This window comes from Oncorhynchus kisutch, linkage group LG18 (assembly GCF_002021735.2).
Source record: "Oncorhynchus kisutch isolate 150728-3 linkage group LG18, Okis_V2, whole genome shotgun sequence".
Taxonomy (NCBI): Eukaryota; Metazoa; Chordata; class Actinopteri; order Salmoniformes; family Salmonidae; genus Oncorhynchus; species Oncorhynchus kisutch.
Genome location: NC_034191.2, coordinates 17547793 through 17570677, shown reverse-complemented (window position 1 = coordinate 17570677; position 22885 = coordinate 17547793).

The window sequence follows — 22885 nt, the reverse complement described above, 5'->3', positions numbered from 1 at the left end:
AGTGATGTGTTTGAGCTGTTGAACTGGCCTGTCTCTATGACTGAGGGAAAATCCTGACTCTGCACATTCATCTTGAGATGGGTACAGACTTACTCAGTGAAATGTTAAAGTTTTCCACTGTCTTAAATATCAAAAATGTACTTTTCAAATGACTATAAATTCCTTCTCTAATTTCAGACCCATCAGGGAATTTGAATCGGAGCAATGGATCGTTATTCTGATTAGATTCTCATTACTTAATATGAGGTTTTGAGAGTGCCATTTTCAGGGAGCGTCATGAGTGTGTGTGTTATGTGTGTGTGCATTCCTGCTTTCTTACATGGGTTTGTGTGTGTGTGTGTGTGTGTGTGTGTGTGTGTGTGTGTGTGTGTGTGTGTGTGTGTGTGTGTGTGTGTGTGTGTGTGTGTGTGTGTGTGTGTGTGTGTGTGTGTGTGTGTGTGTGTGTGTGTGTGAGGGAGAGAGAGAGAGAGAGATGGAATTACCATATGTGTTTTGTTCCCTAAACTCAGGCTGTTTTCATATCTGTGTGTGTGTGTGTGTGTGTGTGTGGTTGTCATATTATTAGTGCTTATTGCAGCAGCCAGACAGCTCAGGGAGATTGCCTATCACTGGTGACCTAATGGCTTGTAAAGAACACAACGTGTCCCTCACAGGCACAAAGGTGTCAATGGAAATAAGCACGTGAAAATAGCCTGTATTGTCGGTAATGAGGTGCTGTGATGTTTGTGCTACCCTGTCAGACTGAGGAATAGCTACAAGGAAATTAGATGAAAACACAGCCACAAACCCAGACACAGACAAACCCAGACAGACACAGACAGACCCGGGTGAAGGAGCATTAAGGGAAACGAGTTGGGATGACTCAAATGGAACTACATTTACATCTGAGTCATTTAGCAGACGTTCTTATCCAGAGCTACTTACAGTGCCTTTGGAAAGTATTCAGACCCCTTGACTTTTTCCACAATTTATTCTAAAATGCATTACATTTTTATTTTCCCATCATCAATCTACACACAATACTCCATAATGACATAGCAAAAACATATTTTATTTTTATTTTGGGAAATGTATAAAAAATATATTTGAAAAAGTAACACATTTCCATAAGTATTCAGACCCTTTACTCTTGACTTTGTTGAAGCACCTTTGGCAGCAATTACAGCCTTGAGTCTTCTTGGGTATGACTCCACCAGCTTCTCCCATTCTTCTCTGCTGATCCTCTGTCAGGTTGGATGGGGAGTGTCGCCATTTAAACACAGACACAGATTGTTTCTTTACATAACAAGGAAGTCGAACAAGAAAATGTGTATCTCCTCTCCATGCTGCCACTTGGCCGTAGTGTACTGGAGTAGCAGACCTGACTATTGATAAAGATGACAGATGACACCCTCATTATCTCTGACAACCACTGCTCCTCCAGTTTATATGAAGATGGAATCATATTAATGTTGGTAAAAGGGGATGAAGATGTAGCGTGCAGAGTAAAGATGTGTGGAGTGGGGGAGGGAAGGGGAGAGGATCATGTGGAAGGGGGGAGTGAGAAGAAGGTCTGTTCACGTGGTACGTGGTATGTGGGTCGGGGGCTATTGCGACTTGTCGGCTGTGGTTGCGGTGGGGGTGAAACACCCAGACAGAGGGGGGCGAGATGGGGTGAGTGAGACTGAGAGAATGGTAAGTGGGTGTATAGAATGTAGAATAATGTATGTGAAGACATGGGGTAGGGCTGATGGGGTGGAGGTGTAAATGAGATTATGTTTGTACGGGATGTATGTGAAGATGTGGGGTAAGGGTGATGGGGGTAGAGGTAGACGTGTGAATAGGATTGTGTTTGTAAGGGATGAATGTGAAAGGGATGGTGATTGTGTGTGTGTGTGTGTGTGTGTGTGTGTGTGTGTGTGTGTGTGTGTGTGTGTGTGTGTGTGTGTGTGTGTGTGTGTGTGTGTGTGTGTGTGTGTGTGTGTGTGTGTGTGTGTGTGTGTGTGTGTGTGTGTGTGTGTGTGCATGCATGCGTGCGTGCGTGCGTGCGTGCGTGCGTGAGTGCGTGTGTGTGTGCGTGTGGAAGACATGGTCACGACGCTGTGAGTCTCTCTGTGTGTGTGGTTGGTATTGAGGCTGTCAGCTCTCTGCATGTGTCATCTCCCATAGTGAAGCCACCTTCTTCTATGCTCAGACAACAAGATGCTAAGGTATCTAACGCAGTTGTGGCTGGCTGTCACATTGGGGTTGACACATGTCCTGTCTTTACTATCATTAACTGAAGACTGATAGTTTTTATCAAAGATACTTTGTAATTAGTTATTACGAGACCAACTGATTAATCACGTAACTAAATAACTAGGAAGTCTGGGCACCAAGGAAAAATATTCAGATTGCAAAGTTATAATTTCCTAAAATAACTTTTCAGATATTTTATCTGATCAATTAGTCTTCGAATTAATGAATGATTTACTTTACCTCACATTAGTCTCATTCCAAACGTCGTAATTGTTGGTTATCTGCACGAACCCAGTCTTCACTATGTCATCCATACATCAATTGTCTTAAATCATTGATTTATTACTAACTAAGTAATTCACAGAAATGCACAAACAAACAAACAAACAAGGTAAATGTGGTTACATGAAATGAGAATGTGCCCTAGTGGGCTAAACCGGCATGGCGGCTTGTTAGACAAAAGGGGAAGTGGGGGTCGACTAAGAAGTCACTACAAAGTGATAATTATAACAATTGAAATGCTATTCCTTTGCACATGAAGGCTCACTCATTCGGGAACAATTGCAATCAATATATAGTTTTACGCTCAGTGTGTCGTCTTGATCGCTGGTGAAAAGTTCATTTATTTTGTAGAATTGTCCATCTCTCTCCCTCTCTCTCTCTCTCTCTCTGTCATGGTTAGAGGGGATAGTTCAGAGTGACATTCGTTATAGGATGTATGTTTCGGCGGTTGTCGTTCTTCGCGTTCAATGATGCTGAATTCCTAGCTGCAGACTAGTAATTAATATCAAAGACTTGTTATTATTCTGTCGGTATAGACAGTCGAAGAGTTTAACCATGTGGTATGGTTAAAAGATTCAGCAATGGTCTACAACCTTTGTCCTCCTAATGGAGAAAAACATGGTCTGCAACCTTTAGCCATCTCGTAATTGAGGTAAGCTCGGTCTGCTGATCGAGAACCTGAGTGGGCGATTTATTCGGAAGGGCCGAAAAAGGTCTGTCCCAGGAGGCCTGACCCTAACTGGGCTCAGGGGTGGTCAAATCCAAAGGGAATTGTATTTTTCTTCATTAAACAGTCCACAACCATATTACACAATTATATAAACAGTATCATACTCACTCATTCATCTTATACAGCAATTAGATGTAAACCTCATATCTGAGGATATTATATAAACAGTGTCTCCCATGAGCTTCCCCAAGTTGTGACAAACGGACCAGTTCGTAGCTGGATTCTTCACCGATCTTTTATACTTTCTCCGGAACATGAAATGTGTTCGTACCTCAAGTTCTGTGAGGTGGAAGGATTTCCTTTGTTCTCCATGAAAATCTACTCTCTCTATATTGTGTGGCCATGTGGCAGGGTCTTCTCAGGAATTTACGACCTTTCTGACCACAGCAACCTAGTTGAAGGAGGCAAGGGGGAGGCAGGGAGAGGGGGATGGGGCTTGCTATACTCAAAGAGGCCAACGTCATGACACACAGCAGACTATGGGAAAGCCTGGTCAATGGCTGCGCCTGACAAACACATACAAATATGAGTGGTGCAGAGGTCTAAGGCGGTGCAGCAGTCTAATGCACTGCATCTCAGTGCTAGAGGCATCATTACAGACTCTGGTTCGACTCCAGGCTGTATCAGATCTGGCTGTGATTGGGAGTCCCATAAGGCGGCGCACAATTGGCCCAGTGTCGTTAGGGTTTGGCCGGGGTAGGTTGTCAATGTAAATAAGAATTTGTTCTTAACTGACTTGTGTGTGGAAAGGGTGAAGAATCCTGCATTATTTCCAATGTACAAGAGATATGAAGAGACAGAGGATGTGGAAGCTAGGCCGGAGACTTCTGAACTCATTCAAATGTACAAGAACCCAACAGACGATGTAGGTGCAAGCCTTTAGCTGAGCACTGGAGAGAGAAACCAGGAAAGAAAGTGAGAGAGAGAAAGAGAGAGTCCAGCTCCATGCTGGTCATTAATGAGGAGCAGGGAATCCTATTAGGGAGATAAGATGGAGGCGCCTCTCATAAAACAGCCATTCACATCCCTCCCTGAAGATCTCTTTATGAGCATGCTCATATTTTTAACAAGAGCCAGAGAGGGGACCTCGGAGCCCCGCAGGCAGCACAGCTCAGCACAGCCGCATGCCTGGTGAACTCTGGGGAGAGGAGGGAGATTCATGGCTCCCACTGGTAGGCTGCTAGGGTACATCTACCACTATTCTTCTGCTTTTTGCTCTTTGGACTGCCATTTTGTGAGTACTTCATTCTCTCTCTCTCTCTCTCTCTCTCTCTCTCTCTCTCTCTCTCTCTCTCTCTCTCTCTCTCTCTCTCTCTGTCTGTCTGTCTGTCTGTCTGTCTGTCTGTCTGTCTGTCTGTCTGTCTGTCTGTCTGTCTGTCTGTCTGTCTGTCTGTCTGTCTGTCTGTCTGTCTGTCTGTCTGTCTGTCTGTCTGTCTGTCTGTCTGTCTGTCTGTCTGTCTGTCTGTCTGTCTGTCTGTCTGTCTGTCTGTCTGTCTGTGTCAATTCAATTCAATTCAAGGGGCTTTATTGGCATGGGAAACATATGTTAACACTGCCAAAGCAAGTGAAGTAGATAATATACAGAAGTGAAATAAACAATAAAAATGATCAGTAAACATTACACATACAGAAGTTTCAAAATAATAAAGACATTCCAAATCTTATATTATATATATATATATATATATATATATATATATACACAGTGTTGTAACAATGTACAAATGGTTAAAGTACACAAGGGGAAATAAATAAGCATAAATATGGGTTGTATTTACAATGGTGTTTGTTCTTCACTGGTTGCCCTTTTCTTGTGGCAACACGTAACAAATATTGCTGCTGTGATGGCACACTGTGGAATTTCACCCAGTAGATATGGGAGTTTATCAAAATTGGGTTTGTTTTCGAATTCTTTGTGGATCTGTGAAATCTGAGGAAAATATGTGTTTCTAATATGGTCATACATTGGACAGGAGGTTAGGAGGTGCAGCTCAGTTTCCACCTCATTTTGTGGGCAGTGTGCACATAGCCTGTCTTCTCTTGAGAGCCATGTCTGCCTATGGCGGCCTTTCTCAATGGCAAGGCTATGCTCACAGAGTCTGTACATAGTCAAAGCTTTCCTTAAGTTTGGGTCAGTCACAGTGGTCAGGTATTCTGCCACTGTGTACTCTCTGTTTAGGGCCAAATAGCATTCTAGTTTGCTCTGTTTTTTTGTTAATTCTTTCCAATGTGTCAAGTAATTGTCTTTTTGTTTTCTCATGATTTGATTGGGTCTAATTGTGCTGCTGTCCTGGGGCTCTGTGGGGTGTGTTTGTGAACAGAGCCCCAGGACCAGCTTGTTTAGGGGACTCTTCCCCAGGTTCATCTCTCTGTAGATGATGGCTTTGTTATGGAAGGTTTTGGAATCGCTTCCTTTTAGGTGGTTGTAGAATTTAACGGCTCTTTTCTGGATATTGATAATTAGTGGGAATCAGCCTAGTTCTGCTCTGCATGCATTATTTGGTGTTCTACATTGTACGCAAAGGATATTTTTGCAGAATACTGCATGCAGAGTCTCAATTTGGTGTTTGTCCCATTTTGTGAAATCTTGGTTGGTGAGCGGACCCCAGACCTTACAACCATAAAGGGCAATAGGCTCTATGACTGATTCAAGTATTTTTATCCGGATCCTAATTGGTATGTTGAGTTTTATGTGCCTTTTGATGGCATAGAATGCCCTTCTGGCCTTGTTTCTCAGATCGTTCACATCTTTGTGGAAGATACCTGTGGTGCTGATGTTTATGGAAAGGTATGTATAGTTATTTGTGTGCTCTAGGGCAACGGTGTCTAGATTGAATTTGTATTTGTGGTCCTGGCGACTGGACCTTTTTTGGAACACCATTACTTTGGTCTTAATGAGATTTACTGTCAGGGCCCAGGTCTGGCAGAATCTGTGCAGAAGATCTAGGTGCTGCTGTAGGCCCTCCTTGGTTGGTGACAGAAACACCAGATAATCAGCAAACAGTAGGCATTTGACTTCAGATTCTAGCAGGGTGAGGCCGGGTGCTGCAGACATTTCTAGTGCCCGCGCCAATTTGTTGAAATATATGTTGAAGAGGGTGGGGCTTAAGCTGCATCCCTGTCTCACCCCACGGCCCTGTGGGAATAAGAAAAAAATGTTGCCTATTTTAATGTCGTATGTTTTACCCCCAACACCACTTTCCATCAATTTGTATAGCAGACCCTCATGCCAAATTGAGTCAAAGGCTTTTTTGAAATCAACAAAGCATGAGAAGACTTTGCCTTTGTTTTGTTTTGTTTGTTTGTCAATTAGGGTGTGCAGGGTGAATACATGGTCTGTTGTACGGTACATTGTTTTCACTGAGGAAATGTACGAATCTGCTGTTAATGATAATGCAGAAGATTTTCCCAAGGTTTCTGTTGATGTATATCCCACGGTAGTTATTGCGGTCAAATTTGTCTCCACTTTTGTGGATTGGGGTGATCAGTCCTTGGTTCCAAATATTGGGGAAGATGCCAGAGCTAAGGATGATGTTAAAGAGTTTTAGTATAGCCATTTGGAATTTGTTGTCTGTATATTTGATCATTTCATTGAGGATACCATCAACACCACATGCCTTTTTGGGTTGGAGGGTTTTTATTTTGTCCTGTAGCTCATTCAAGATGATTGGAGAATCCAGTGGGTTCTGATAGTCTTTAATAGTTCATTCTAAGATTTGTATTTGATCATGTTTTTGCTCTTTGTTCTTTGTTATCGAGCCAAAAACATTGGAGAAATGGTTTACCCATACATCTCCAATTTGGATAGATAATTCTTCGTGTTGTTGTTTGTTTAGTGTTTTCCAATTTTCCCAGAAGTGGTTAGAGTCTATGGATTCTTCAATTATATTGAGCTGATTTCTGACGTGCTGTTCCTTCTTTTTCCGTAGTGTATTTCTGTATTGTTTTAGTGATTCACCATAGTGAAGGTGTAGACTCAGGTTTTCCGGGTCTCTATGTTTTTGGTTGGACAGGTTTATCAATTTCTTTCTTAGATTTTTGCATTCTTCATCAAACCATTTGTCATTGTTGTTCATTTTCTTCGGTTTTCTATTTGAGATTTTTAGATTTGATAGGGAAGCTGAGAGGTCAAATATACTGTTAAGATTTTCTACTGCCAAGTTTACACCTTCACTATTACAGTGGAAAGTTTTACCCAGGAAATTGTCTAAAAGGGATTCAATTTGTTGTTGCCTAATTGTTTTTTGGTAGGTTTCCAAACTGCATTCCTTCCATCTATAGCATTTCTTAATGTTACTCAGTTCCTTTGGCTTTGATGCCTCATGATTGAGTATTGCTCTGTTCAAGTAGACTGTGATTTTGCTGTGGTCTGATAGTGCTGTCAGTGGACTGACTGTGAACGCTCTCAGAGTCTCTGGGTTGAGGTCAGTGATAAAGTAGTCTTCAGTACTACTGCCAAGAGATGAGCTATAGGTGTACCTACCATAGGAGTCCCCTCGAAGCCTACCATTGACTATGCACATACCCAGTATGCGACAGAGCTGCAGGAGTTGTGACCCGTTTTTGTTGGTTATGGGGGAGGGAATGCTGTCACCTGCTGTATCTCTCTCTCTCTCTCTCTCTCTCTCTCTCTCTCTCTCTCTCTCTCTCTCTCTCTCTCTCTCTCTCTCTCTCTCTCACGCTCTCTCTCACCTTCTCTCTCTCTCAACCTCTCTCTCTCACCATCTCACCCTCTGTTGTCCCAACTTGAGGAGCTCTAAAACGAGGACATCTGGCACATCTACTCCCCACACTGAATTTATGTTTGGCAGGTTTGTTTGCGCCTGCTGAAAGGCAACGTTGGATAAAGCTCCAGTCTGGGTGAGATCCTCTTCTATAAAACTTTGGGATTAGGAAGCAAACACTACTGGCTGTGTGCAGATGGAGCGTTTATGCCCAAAGCTTTGATCCAACACACACTCTACCCTGCAGATGCTGCCTTGGACGGCACTGCCAAAACACAAAGTAGGGAGACGAGAAGACGAAGAGCAGAGGAATAGGGATGTACACAGAAACAAAAGCACCACCTCCTAAATCCTAGTGAGAGAGAGATAAAGAGAGAGAGGGAGAAGAAGAGGGAGCGAGAGAGAAAGAGAGAGAGGGGGGGAGAGGGGTGGAGGAGAGAGATGGAGAGAGAGAGAGAGAGAGAGAGGGGGGGTGAGAAGGAGAGATGGAGAGAGGATGAGAAGGAGAGAGAGAAGGAGAGAGGGAAGGAGAGAGGGAGAGAATAGAATTTGTGCCAGTAAAAGATCAGCATTGTATGTTCAGCAAATCATCTCATCTCTAAGCAGAACAAAGGAAAGACACCTGGAGGGAGAAGAAAGGCAGAGGGCTGAAAGAGGCGTTAACGAAACAGAAGGACAAATTCCCTTTTGATCGATAGTTCAGTGTCTCTGCCTCAGGCCATTCCCCGGCCATTTTCTCGGAGGGATTCCCGGAGGCTGGGCTCAGGCGCTCGAATGACGGGATGAACCAGTGGAACATCAGAACACCCGCAGGGCACTAGTTTCCTATGCTCAGGACCCTGCACTCTGCTATGCCTCATTCAGCCCAGTCTGAAGCACCCCGCTGTGTTTAAATATATCATCATTCACTCGCGATATGGGAAAATTGCATGCGGACACAAGGATAATGTTAATATGAGCTGTTTACACACTATGGGAGCGTACACTGATTCAGAATGTTCTCAGCGGTGGTCTTCCTTGAAATGTAATGTTAGTGATGTGCTTTGCTGCTGCTGTTGTTGTTGTTTATATGCTGCTTGAAGGTCAGGTTTGACCTGAAATAGACCTGCCACTTTGAAGGTCAAAATTGTATCCACATTTGTAAAGCACATTAATAGTAAGAGAGTGAGATTGAAGGACAGAGAGAGATAAAGAGTACATAACACATGGAGAATGGTCTTTCATAAAATATTCATCAAAATGGATTCACACTTTGATTCACAAGTCAATATACTTTTGGGGGGGGAACTTATTAGCTCATACCAGACTTGCCTACATTTTACTTCAGTCTCACCTGCCACTCATTTGGTACAGCCTACTGATGAACTGAAAACCCTCTTCCAAAAAGAGAAATCCTTCGGCTGAAATGGCTGGCTGGTTGACGCCTGAAAGTTCCAAGTCTTCAGCTATTCATCTGTAATTCTACTCCCTGCAAAGTCAAGCTACCCTCTCTCATCTCCTGGCTGAGGTTTCAGGGCACGGTATCATTGCAAGGGTGGATTACCGACATGCTGTTTTTGTGAAAGGTAGCTAATCTATGTGCTAATTCAAATTGTTACTCCGTGATACATCAGTAATTTATGCCCAGCTAACTCATTACGTCCGTTTATTTAAAGCCACTCTGTGATTAGTACAAGAGAGAAAGTGTCTCTGAAGTTTTGGATGCAACCCTCTCCACAAGTAATGCTCTGATGATGTGGAGGGGGGGGGGGGGGTAAAGGAGAGAGAGAGAGAGAGAGAGAGAAACGGATGTACCCTCCACAAAGAGATTCTGAATATAGGGGAAAAGAGAGTAGAGAGAGAAACAGGCAGACAGTGTCATATTTCCCCATAAGGCTGAATCTGTGTGGAAGGCATTTGAAGGAAAGAGTGATTTATATTCCACATGAGGCTGAGGGAAGAGGGGAAGAGGCTGGGGCTAAGGAAGAGAATATGTCCTCAGGGGATATTGGGGGGAGGTAAGGAGAGTGAAAGTAATATTTCCCACGAGGCATTTGGGGGGAAGCTAAGTGCACTTCTGAAAGTGTGATATTGTCAATGAAGTAGGCTGGAGGCTGAGTAGGAAGGAAGGAGTAAGGGTTGCTAGCTTGCTCTCCAAGAGAAAGAGAGCACGAGAGAGAGAGAGAGAGAGAGAGAGACAGGGAGGGTGAGGGAGAGAGGCTAAGGACTTAATTCAATACTTATTGCCAAAGTTCAGCGCTATAGCGCACTTGAAATGCTATGAATTTCTGATATGCAGTGTTAACCGTGAATGCAGTCTCAGCGAACATGGGAACATTGCCTATTGCGCTGAACTTGATTGAATCATGTCCTAACTCCCCATCTCATCCATCAAGAAGTTATGGAGAAGACCAAAGGAGTCAAATATATCCACAGTGAAATATATCCATCTCATTGGTTTCTCATTAACAGAGAAGAAAGGCTAGCCTGGTGTCTGTTAAAGGGTTTTAAGTGGTCGGTGGGGAGAGTGAACAAAGGAGATGGGAGGATTTTGCCCTCAGAGCAGCACAGAGACAAGGATTAATATTCTGCACCATGCTGGCTTAACCCTACCGGTCAAACCTAATACCCAATGGTTACTACATTAAATTAGCAGGAGAGGAGAGAGGGGAGATAATGTGAGGAGAATGGAGCAGGGCCGGCTCCAGGCATAAGCCACATACTGTAGGGCCCCCCCACTCATGGCCCCCCTGGCCCCCCCAACCAATTTTTGTACTTTTCTCTGGGCGGGACTCAATCAGGGTCTCAAATTACCATTGAGAGTTAGTTTAGTATAATACACTAGATGTCATTTTTAAATTTCGTTGTGCATTAGAGGTTTATCTCTTGTTATATATCAGTCACTGACAGTCACTCAATTACTCAATTAGCATGTCAGCTAAAAAACATTTGATTGGTAAGTTGCTATCTGAACTTAATCATGGCCGCATACTGACTGGACACACAGTGCATGTTCCCAGGGGTCCTGACCTCCAGGGGGCCCACACGGATTTTGTTAGTCAGATATCATTAACATGGCATAAGTCTTGTCAAAATATGTCTTGGCAAAAATGGCAGGAAATTAGCTTTAAAACTGCAAAAGATTTCTCTCCACCCCATGGCAAAATGGGTAGAACAGCAGGAAAATAGCTGTAATTTTTTTTTTGAAAAAATATATATATCTCTGCCCCATGGCAAAATGAGTAGAATTGCATGAAATTTGTTATCAAATTGCAGAATTTTACTTCTGTCCCATGGCATGTCCGGAACGGATGGCCACATTTTTGCAATCTCTGACCCAACTTTGCTATTTTGTCATTTATTTTGTCATTTATTTTCACTAAATGTATCAACTATAATTTCTTACAACTGCAAAGAAGTTTTGAATATCAGATCAGCAGTTACTTACTCCAGTCAATCTGCCCTGGGCTAGTGCAGATACTACATGACTGCTTTGCTAGCGTGGATTGGAAATTTGTTTTGCGATTCTGACGATAATATAGACGCGCTAACCACCTCCGTCACCGGGGTCATTAGAAAATGTATCAGCAATGTTGTCACCAAGGTGAGGGTTCGCTGCTTCCCCAATCAAAAACCCTGGATTAACACTAAGGTTTGCGCTAAGATAAAGGACAGGGTTACCACAGACAGAGCTATCATAGACAACCCTGAGGCTACGTCCGAGGACAGGAATAAGTACAAGAAGTCCCGTTAAGACCTCTGTAGATTCATCAAATGAGCTAAAGGGTAATATAGGAATAAGATCGAATCATACTACACAGGCTCCGACACGCGCCGCATGTGGCAGGGACTACAGTCAGTTACGGATTACAAAGGACAACCCAACCGTGATCTACCCAACGATGCCTCTCTACCAGACGAACACAATGTTTTTTTACATCAACATCGTGCTGTGTGTGAGGGCCGTCCCCAACGCAGAGGATTGGGTGATCGTGCTCTCTGAGACTGATGTGAAAAGGGTCTTTAATCAGGTCAACGCCCGCAGGGGCACGGGGCTCGACGGTATTCCAGGGCACCTTCTCAGATAATGCACAGAACAGCTGGCAGGCATATTCATGGTAATTTTCATTCTGTAATCCCCACATGTTTTAAGACGACCACCATCCTCCCTGTTTCCAAGAACTCTAAGGCTTCATGCCACAACGACTACGGCCCAGTACATTGACTACCGCCCAGTACATTGACTACCGCCCAGTACATCACTGGGGTTGAGCTCCCTGCCATCCAGGACCTCTATATCAGGAGGTGTGGTAGGAAGGCCCGGAAAATCGTTAAGGACTCCAACCGCCCAAGCAATAAACGAGTCTTTCTGCTTCCTCACGTCAAGCGGTACCGGTGGATCAAGTCTGGCACCAACAGGCTCTTGAACAGCTTCTGTCCCCAAGCAATACGACTGATAAATAGCTAACAAAATAGTTACACAGACTATCTGAGTTGACTTTGTATCTTTATGGACCCTTTATTCTATGCACACTCACAGGGCCCTGCACTCTCATACACTCACAGGGCCCTGCACTCTCACACACTCACAGGGCCCTGCACTCTCACACACTCACAGGGCCCTGCACTCTCACACACTTACAGGGCCCTGCACTCTCACACACTTACAGGGCCCTGCACTCTCACACACTCACAGGGCCCTGCACTCTCACACACTCACAGGGCCCTGCACTCTCACACACTTACAGGGTCCTGCACTCTCACACACTTACAGGGCCCTGCACTCTCACACACTCACAGGGCCCTGCACTCTCACACACTCACAGGGCCCTGCACTCTCACACACTCACAGGGCCCTGCACTCTCACACACTCACAGGGCCCTGCACTCTCACACACTTACAGGGCCCTGCACTCTCACACACTTACAGGGCCCTGCACTCTCACACACTCACAGGGCCCTGCACTCTCACACACTCACAGGGCCCTGCACTCTCACACACTTACAGGGTCCTGCACTCTCACACACTTACAGGGTCCTGCACTCTCACACACTTACAGGGTCCTGCACTCTCACACACTTACAGGGTCCTGCACTCTCACACACTCACAGGGCCCTGCACTCTCACACACTCACAGGGCCCTGCACTCTCACACACTCACTCACTCCATCATCTGCTTACACATATTCACATACATTTATACTGACTCTACACACACTCACATACAAGCTGCTGCTACTCTGTTCATCATACAGCCTGATGCCTAGTCACCTTACCCCTATACATGGGCTCCAAAGTGGCGCAGCTGTCTAAGGCACTGCATCTCAGTGTTAGAGGTGTCACTACAGACCCTGGTTCCATTCGCGACTGTATCAAAGCTGTCTAAGGCACTGCATCTCAGTGTTAGAGGAGTCACTACAGACCCTGGTTCCATTCCAGACTATATCACAGCTGTCTAAGGCACTGCATCTCAGTGTCAGAGGTGTCACTACAGACCCTGGTTCCATTCGCGACTGTATCACAGCTGTCTAAGGCACTGCATCTCAGTGTTAGAGGAGTCACTACAGACCCTGGTTCCATTCCAGACTATATCACAGCTGTCTAAGGCACTGCATCTCAGTGTTAGAGGAGTCACTACAGACCCTGGTTCCATTCCAGACTATATCACAGCTGTCTAAGGCACTGCATCTCAGTGTCAGAGGTGTCACTACAGACCCTGGTTCCATTCCAGACTGTATCACAGCTGTCTAAGGCACTGCATTTCAGTGTTAGAGGAGTCACTACAGACCCTGGTTCCATTCGCGACTGTATCACAGCTGTCTAAGGCACTGCATCTCAGTGTTAGAGGAGTCACTACAGACCCTGGTTCCATTCCAGACTATATCACAGCTGTCTAAGGCACTGCATCTCAGTGTTAGAGGAGTCACTACAGACCCTGGTTCCATTCCAGACTGTATCACAGCTGTCTAAGGCACTGCATCTCAGTGTCAGAGGTGTCACTTCAGACCCTGGTTCCATTCCAGACTATATCACAGCTGTCTAAGGCACTGCATCTCAGTGTTAGAGGAGTCACTACAGACCCTGGTTCCATTCCAGACTGTATCACAGCTGTCTAAGGCACTGCATCTCAGTGTTAGAGGTGTCACTACAGACCCTGGTTCCATTCCAGACTATATCACAGCTGTCTAAGGCACTGCATCTCAGTGTTAGAGGAGTCACTACAGACCCTGGTTCCATTCCAGACTGTATCACAGCTGTCTAAGGCACTGCATCTCAGTGTTAGAGGAGTCACTACAGACCCTGGTTCCATTCCAGACTGTATCACAGCTGTCTAAGGCACTGCATCTCAGTGTTAGAGGAGTCACTACAGACCCTGGTTCCATTCCAGACTATATCACAGCTGTCTAAGGCACTGCATCTCAGTGTTAGAGGAGTCACTACAGACCCTGGTTCCATTCCAGACTATATCACAGCTGTCTAAGGCACTGCATCTCAGTGTCAGAGGTGTCACTACAGACCCTGGTTCCATTCCAGACTGTATCACAGCTGTCTAAGGCACTGCATCTCGGTGTTAGAGGAGTCACTACAGACCCTGGTTCCATTCGCGACTGTATCACAGCTGTCTAAGGCACTGCATCTCAGTGTTAGAGGAGTCACTACAGACCCTGGTTCCATTCCAGACTATATCACAGCTGTCTAAGGCACTGCATCTCAGTGTTAGAGGAGTCACTACAGACCCTGGTTCCATTCCAGACTGTATCACAGCTGTCTAAGGCACTGCATCTCAGTGTCAGAGGTGTCACTTCAGACCCTGGTTCCATTCCAGACTATATCACAGCTGTCTAAGGCACTGCATCTCAGTGTTAGAGGAGTCACTACAGACCCTGGTTCCATTCCAGACTGTATCACAGCTGTCTAAGGCACTGCATCTCAGTGTTAGAGGAGTCACTACAGACCCTGGTTCCATTCCAGACTGTATCACAGCTGTCTAAGGCACTGCATCTCAGTGTTAGATGAGTCACTACAGACCCTGGTTCCATTCCAGACTGTATCACAGCTGTCTAAGGCACTGCATCTCAGTGTTAGAGGAGTCACTACAGACCCTGGTTCCATTCCAGACTATATCACAGCTGTCTAAGGCACTGCATCTCAGTGTTAGAGGAGTCACTACAGACCCTGGTTCCATTCCAAACTGTATCACAGCTGTCTAAGGCACTGTATCTCAGTGCCAGAGGTGTCACTAGAGACATCATTACAGACACCCTGGTTTGAATCCAGGCTGTATCCTGGTTTAGTCTAACTTTTGTTGGGACCCAAGCACAGTGTACCTAACCTTCTCCAGAGGAGGATATGACATCACCTCCTTAACCCACTGCATAAAGGAGGGCGGCTTTGCAGACTTCCAGTGAAAGAGGACAAGGCGGTGAGCTAGCAGTGAGGCAAATGCTATCACATTCACCTGATGCATGGTAACATTCTGGTCTAGGGGAAGTTCCCCAAAAATGGTAGTGAATGGTTTGGGGCTAGCAGTTGTATTATACATACGTGAGAATGCCTCAAAAATGGGGTCCCAGAAGACACTTAAAAGATTGGCATGACCAAAACATGTGTCCCACAGTTGCTGGACTCTGGTGGCCTCTCAAACACTTGGGGTCAACATTTGTATGTATTTTGTTAATCTGTCATCAAGTAATGGAGATGGTGCAAAACATTGAACTGAATGAGCCCATACCTTAATCAAAATGATGAGGTCAATACTGTGTTGCCATATGTCATCGGGTATCTCGCCACACACTTCTTGTTCTCATGCAGATGTTGTATTTGTCAAGGAAGGTGGATTAATGTTCTGTATTATGTCTGATAATAGATTGTACCCTTCAGATAAGGGTTAAGATCTAAGCACCTCTCGACTGGACACTTAGTGGGCTCCAGTGGGAATTTAAGGGAAACGTTTTTTAGCAAATCTGCGAGTTTGGGTATTGGGAATATTATGGTCAACCCTCAGAGTATCAAATTAGACAAATGTGTTATCCACAAATAGGTCACAAAAAAGCACCAGACCGTTCCTAGGCCAGAACTGGAATGCCATGTCAATCTGTGACGCTGGGAAGAGATGATTAGATGTTAATGGAGAGAAGCCGCTTGCTTGTTTAAGGCTAAAGTGACTTCGGAATTGGGACTAGATGTTAAGGAACAATGAGATTCAAAACATGGGTGCCAAGGTTCATGGTTCTTGACTGTAACTCCATGATGGCCCAGTTGGACTATCCTTGTTTTCAAATGTAGAAACCTAATAAGCACATTTAGAGATATTTGCTGATCAGTAGTGGTGTAAATAAATGGTAAGGCCCAGCCCGCCTGCAGGCCTAGGTCTCTCTAGATAAACCTTTCTCATTTGTGGATTTGACTTATTCCAAATGAAGTTGTGAATGTAGCTGTCCAGTTCTTTCTTTATTTCTGGGAATCATTTGGAATAAGTACAAAAACGTAGGTAGTACAGTCACCTTCATCTACAAGTCCATGCTAGGTAAAGCTCCGCCTTATCTCAGTTCACTGGTCACGATGGCAACACCCACCCGTAGCACGCGCTCCAGCAGGTGTATCTCACTGATCATCCCTAAAGCCAACACCTCATTTGGCCGCCTTTCCTTCCAGTTCTCTGCTGCCTGTGACTGGAACGAATTGCAAAAATCGTTGAAGTTGGAGACTTATCTCCCTCACCAACTTTAAACATCTGCTATCTAAGCAGCTAACCAATCGCTGCAGCTGTACATATAGTCCGTTGGTAAATAGCCCACCCAATTTACCTACCTCATCCCCATTTACTTTTCTGCTCTTTTGCACACCAGTATCTCTACCTGCACATGACCATCTGATCATTTATCACTCCAGTGTTAATCTGCAAAATTGTAATTATTCGCCTACCTCCTCATGCCTTTTGCACACAATGTATATAGACTTTTTTTTTCTTTTTTCTACTGTGTCATTGACTTGTTTATTGTTTACTCCATGTGTAACTCTGTATTGTCTGTTCACACTGCTATGCTTTATCTTGGCCAGGTCGCAGTTGTAAATGAGAGCTTGTTCTCAACTAGCCAACCTGGTTAAATAAAGGTAACATTAAAATAAAATAAAAAACAGAATGAATGCAACCTGCTAATGAAATGGGAAGAGATGACCACCTTCTGAAATCCTTCTTAGTGTGTTCCAGGAGGGTTTTTGACTTATGTTTAAACAGAGCCTTAAATGAGTTTGTGACCTTTATCCCCAATTTAAAATATATATATATATATATATATATATATATATATATATATATATATATATATAACCGTTATTTTACAAGGTAAGTTGACCTGAGAACACGTTCTCATTTACAGCAACGACCTGGGGAATAGTTACAGGGGAGAGGAGTAAAGATAAGTAAAATAACTAAAGACCATATGCTCCACCTTAAATAGGAAATTGGCATACCCAATACCTAACTGACAAATGGGGATGGCCACAATTGTTTTTAGGTTTAACGTATAACCAGAGAATGTCCCAAAACCTTGAAGCATGTCTACGAGATAGGGTACAGACTCCAGAGGGTACAGACTCCAGAGGGTACAGACTCCAGAGGGTACAGACTCCATAGGGTACAGACTCCATAGGGTACAGACTCCAGAGGGTACAGGCTCCATAGGGTACAGGCTCCATAGGGTACAGACTCCATAGGGTAAAGACTTTAGAGGGTACAGACTCCATAGGGTACAGACTCCATAGGGTACAGGCTCCATAGGGTACAGACTCCAGAGGGTACAGACTTTAGAGGGTACAGACTCCATAGGGTACAGACCCCATAGGGTACAGACTCCATAGGGTACAGACTCCAGAGGGTACAGGCTCCAGAGGGTACAGGCTCCATAGGGTACAGGCTCCATAGGGTACAGACTCCATAGGGTACAGACTCCAGAGGGTACAGGCTCCATGGGGTACAGGCTCCATAGGGTACAGACTCCATAGGGTACAGACTCCATAGTGTACAGGCTCCATAGGGTACAGGCTCCATAGGGTACAGGCTCCATAGGGTACAGGCTCCATAGGGTACAGACTCCATAGGGTACAGACTCCAGAGGGTACAGACTCCATAGGGTACAGACTCCAGAGGGTACAGGCTCCATAGGGTACAGACTCCATAGGGTACAGACTCCATAGGGTACAGACTCCATAGGGTACAGACACCATAGGGTACAGGGTTAGAGATGTATAAAAGAAGATTGTCTGCATATAAGGACACCTTGTGAGTTATGTCACCCCTTAGTATTCCCTTAATCCTCTCCTCCGTGCGCAGGGTGATAGCAAGAGTCTCAATAGCCATAGAAAAAAGGAAAGGGGAAAAACAACAACCCTGCCTAGCCCCCCTGTAGAGAGGGAAGTAGCTGGAGGTAATATTGTTGTTGCGAACAGAAGTCACTGGGATTAGTACAAAATCTTAATCTGGGAAAGGAATGACATGTCACGTCCTGACCTTAGTTCCTTCTGACCTTAGTTCCTTTTGACCTTATGTTTCTATTTTAGGTTGGTCAGGGCGTGAGTTGGGGTGGGCATTCAATGTTTTTGTTTTTGGTATTTCTATGTGTTTGGCAGCTGTCAATCGTTGTCTCTGATTGAGAACCATACTTAGGTAGCCTGTTTTCCCACTCTTGTTGGTGGGTTGTTGTTTTGTGTTGTGTGTCTGCACCATCCAGAACTGTTTCGGTCATTCGCTTTGTTATTTTTGTGATTTTTGTGATTTCAGTGTTCATTAAATAAATATGGACACATACCACTCTGCACCTTGGTCCTCTCCTTCTTCCACCTACGACAGCCGTTACATGACAGGCCAAACCCAAATCTCTCTAGTACTGTAAATACATATTCCCACTTAACCTGGTCGAAAGCCTTCTCAGCATCAAGAGAGATGACGTCCTCTGGCTGTCGAGTTGAGTGGGCAGAATAAAGAACATTACATAGCCGGTTCATACTATAGAAAGATTACCTACCTGAGATAAATCCGGTTTGGTCAGAGTTAATTATATTAGCTATCACTGACTAAATGGCACGAGAGGACCTTAATGAGGCTGATAGGGCGGTATGAGCCACAGGCTACGGGATCCTTTTTAAGCAAAACCGAAATAGTCGCCTGCGAAACTGTCTGGGGCAGTTTCTGACTAGAAAATATTCCATTGTACATTGAGTTGAGGATAGGGGATAGTTTAGAGGAAAATGCTTTAGAAAATACAATAGGGAAGCCATCAGGCCCAGGAGCTTTACCGCTCTGCATGGACTGGATTGCCAGAGTAGCTTCATCATCACTTATTGAGGCATCCATGTTAGTTTGTTCATCTGAACTGAGATAGAGGATGTACAGATTGTCTAGAAATGCATGCATATGAGATGTGTCAGGAAGAGCCTCTGATGAGTAAAGAGCAGAGTAGAATTGCTTATATTGATTGTTGATTTCTTTGAGATTGGTAGAAGTTTGGTAGAAATCAGCTGCAACACAGATTTCAGGTATGGTGCTGCTAGCAACGGATTGTCGAAGGTGTGAGATAACAACTTGACAGCTTTCTCTCCATGTTCATAAAATGTCCTGCCTCGACTTAAACAGAAACGGCTCCATTTGTTTGGTGGAAAGATTGTCAAATTCCAATTGGTGTAGCAGTCTCTCTTTGTAGAGTTCAGGAGTCGGAGAAGAGGCATATCTGTTGTCCACATCTAGAAAGAGTTGAGATAGCTCTGATAAGCTGTGTATGAAATAATTTGTTGCATTAGATATGCTTTTAACGACTCCCACATAGTAGAATGAGACACGTCAGGGGTGCAGTTGATCTGTAAAAAGACATCAATGTGAGTTGATATGTATTTTTTAAAGGCACTACAGGATAGTAATAGTGGGCCAAGTCGCCACGCGTGTTGTGACACAGTACTGTCCGGAAAGCGGATATCTAGCCGGGCAGGGCTATGATCTGAGATAATGATGCTGTGATATTGGCTATTAGTTACAAAAGTAAGAATCCTAGAGTATGAGTGGTGGACTGGAGAAAAAATGTAGGACTGTTTAGCAGTGGGATTTCTCCTGCAAACATGGATCAGAAAAATAAATACAAATTCTAGTAGAAATTAGTTGATTACTGCACCGGATATTGAAATTACATTGTTGGGCTTTGGTCTGGATCTGTCTAGACTTGGATGTAATACACAAAAATCTCCGCCCAGTATCAAATGATGAGAGGTAAGGAAGTGTCGCAATGAGATCTGAGAAAATGTTTGCATCATCTCAGTTAGGACCATAGAGGTTAGCCAGAATAACCTGTGTGCTAAACAATTTCCCCATCTCTATAATATATCTGCCAATAGTATCTGAAATGACTTTGGAGGAGAATTGTCAAAGCTGGTGAGATAAAAACTTGCCAGCAATATTAACATACTATTCTCAAGGTCCTCCACCTTGGAAGTAAGCTTGACGACATTTGAGGATAACAGGTGACTTGCTCTTCCGGTGTCACCACTTTGTCGGAGTAAGTATTTGCGTCGCGTTCCAGGCTATTCAGATGGGTGTCCTGTTTCGCCAAGTCTTGTTTAACCTCAGTGACAACCTCAGTGGTGAGAGTGGCCATTGTGCGGATAGGTCAGTGGATAGTGACTCCACCTAAGCCAGCACTGTCTGTTCAGACTTAATGATAGCCACCGTTACTAGGTCGGGGGGGGATCAGAGTCCGTGTCAGTGTCAAGTGAGCCCGAGGATTAGTAGAGGCCTGCTCTTTTGTGACCCTGCCCCATTGTTGTTTCGACATTTTACGTTGAAAGGGCCCAAAATATTGACAAATTAGTGATTAAATGTTGCAAAATGAACACGATGGGGGAGGTGTTGGTCAAGAATTAATAGTAAATTGTTTGCCCTGGACAGGAGCACTGAGAAAACGCGTCTTCACATCTTTCTGCTCACCAGCGCCCCCCTTTTCACCTTTCTAAACGGTTCACCTGATATGTATGAAAATAGTATGTTCAAATTAAAGCTGACATCCTGCACTTTAACCTCATAGTCATTGTATCATTTCAAGTCCAAAGTATCAGAGACAAAACAACAGAGCCACAGATCCAAAACAACAAAAAATATGTCACTGTCCCTTACTTTTGGAGTGCACTGTATGTGCATGTAACGGATGTGAAACGGCTAGCTTAGTTAGCGGTGGTGCGCGCTAAATAGCATTTCAATCGGTGACGTCACTTGCTCTGAGACCTTGAAGTAGTGGTTCCCCTTGCTCTGCAAGGGCCGCGGCTTTTGTGGAGCGATGGGTAACGATGCTTCGTGGGTGTCAGTTGTTGATGTGTGCAGAGGGTCCCTGGTTCGCGCCCGGGTATGGGCGAGGGGACGGTCTAAAGTTATACTGTTACATACATACAGGTTGGGATAAAGTGACTAGTCAATGGGAAAGATAATAAACAGTAACAGCAGTGTATGTGATCTGCAAAAAGGGCCAAAGCAGACATTCCGGGTAGCTATCGGTTAACCATTTAAGTGACTATTTAGCAATATTTTTTGGTAATTATATTTTTTATTGTTTCCTTTCACGATATAACAACAATGTAATTGAATTACATTTAGCATTAAACAATAACTTGACGGATATTAATGTACAGTGCACCAGGAAAGCACCCAGACCCCCAGACCCTGCCCCAAACCCCGTCACCCCACAGCCCCACTCCAAAATGGACCAAATTTTAAAAAGCTTCCTCATCAATCCACACACAACATCCTACAATGACAATGCAAAGAAAGCTCTCCACACCTGCCCCCGTCCCGCCACCATGGGGCACCACGTGCAGGCCGACAAGGCAAAATAAAACTATCCTAATCCATTCTAGAACACGGATGCAACGCAACAAAACGTGGAAAAAGTCAAGTGGTGTGAACACTCCCCGAACACACCGCACACACAATAAAGATAGAAAAGGAAACCAACTATTACAACAAAAGGACAAACTAAACAAACAAGAGACCCTTCCCCTTCCAGTCATCTATGTATGTCTGTAGTCTATCAGGCCATTAAATATTGTTTTCTCTTTCTATCTGAGAAAATGTCCCAAGATGTCAGAAAAAAAATATTTTCATTTTATAAATCAATCTTTCATATGAAGCTGTTTCTGACAAGGCTATAAACCGTTCCTTATAAGAGGGAGGGTCCTTCTCCCTCCAGTGTCTCAGTATTACTCTTTTGGCTGTGGCTAGAGAAACTTTTAGCCAGGTTTAACATGAGCTTCTCAGTCTATCAATATCCTTAGTGATATTCAGTAATAGCAAAGCAGTATTTGCAGGTATTGTGGTACCCAGAATGCCCCCAACCTTTCCCATTACATTCTGCCGAAAGGTATGTAAGCTTGGACAGTCAGAGAACATATGGATCATGTCACGTGTACTTGACTGACATCTCCAGCATAGACTGGATTCTATCAAACCTATTCTGTTCAACCTCAGAGGAGTCCAATGAATCCTATTGAACACTTTCAATTAAATCAGCATCTCTCATAGGGACGAGCATCTGTTGTACTATTATATTCCATTCCTCCTAATGTTACCTCCCTGGTATTTTTCCCCATACGGATTTTAGGCCCTTACAAGTTGTATTAAATCCACCTATAAGGTGGTTATATATAAGCCCTGCGGTATGTGGTCATTTGCAAAGGATTTCTATCTTAACACTTATATCGGAATGTACTGGAAATTTGTTGTGATTTTGACCTACCTTAAACCTTAAATATCTCTCTAAGTTGGAGATATCTCCAAAGTGTTGTTTCTGTAAATTATACTTGGACCTTAACTCTTCAAAAGAGATAAGTGTTTTCTTGATATAGCCAACCAATGTTCTTTATCCCCTTTCTATACCAATCTTTCCAGAAACCATGCGTCCTCCTATTTCCAATTTAGGG